The sequence below is a fragment of the Amphibalanus amphitrite genome, unplaced genomic scaffold, assembly GCF_019059575.1.
Source record: "Amphibalanus amphitrite isolate SeventyFive unplaced genomic scaffold, NRLGWU_Aamphi_draft 001106F_arrow, whole genome shotgun sequence".
Classification (NCBI taxonomy): domain Eukaryota; kingdom Metazoa; phylum Arthropoda; class Thecostraca; order Balanomorpha; family Balanidae; genus Amphibalanus; species Amphibalanus amphitrite.
This window is the reverse complement of record NW_024882600.1, coordinates 199,201-200,000: the sequence shown is the minus strand read 5'-3', so window position 1 is coordinate 200,000 and position 800 is coordinate 199,201.

Here is an 800-nt window from a genome sequence, read left to right as displayed (position 1 = left end):
GGTGACCCGTTCAAAGGGGCTCACAATTCGTATGGTGCCGTGGCTCTCAAACCAACACAGAGCAGTGAGACGCACAGGCTCACTTTCCATATAAGGCGAACGGCTGATTCTGGCGCCGGGGCTTCATTCATGCTAAGGCGCCCAATCACAGCGCCACATTTCAGTTAGTGTCGGGCGCAAAAGCTACTATGCTCCGCCCCTCCATCACGTGACCCTGCCCTCACGTGGCCTCAGTCACGTGGTGTTTCCACTTCTTGGCGCATGGCGGCGCTAGTCTCGCAGGGGCGGAGGTAGCTTGCTCCCCCGCCGTCCGGGGGTGATGGGTAGCAACTGCTGGTGACTGTACTTGATCAAAGGTCACCAGCTGACCTGAGGATTATTGTATTCATATAACCTGATTCGGTGCATGTCGTGACGGCCAGCGGCTATTTTTTCGAGAATCTATAATCTATATAGTAGCTCGCTAAGGTGTGAAAGGTCGTGGTCTCACTTGCGCCTGGTGTGCACGCTGCACGCCATTCTTTGCCCCCGGGAAGACGCAAGATGGGAAGACGTGCTTTTGTAGAAACCTTCAATCGACACTGCCCAAGAGCGCAGTTTGACTTATCTGATTTAATGGTACTTAATCTATTCCATCAAAGCCTAATTTGATAGTGATTAATTTCTTTGAATTTTCTGTCAATAAAAATATTAGGCGATGAAAATTTGCCTGTGGCGGCTTTACGTTGCAGCTGTGGTAGTTTGATGACGTCACAAATTTTACGTCCAAAGACAGATTACCGATTGTAGACATATATTAG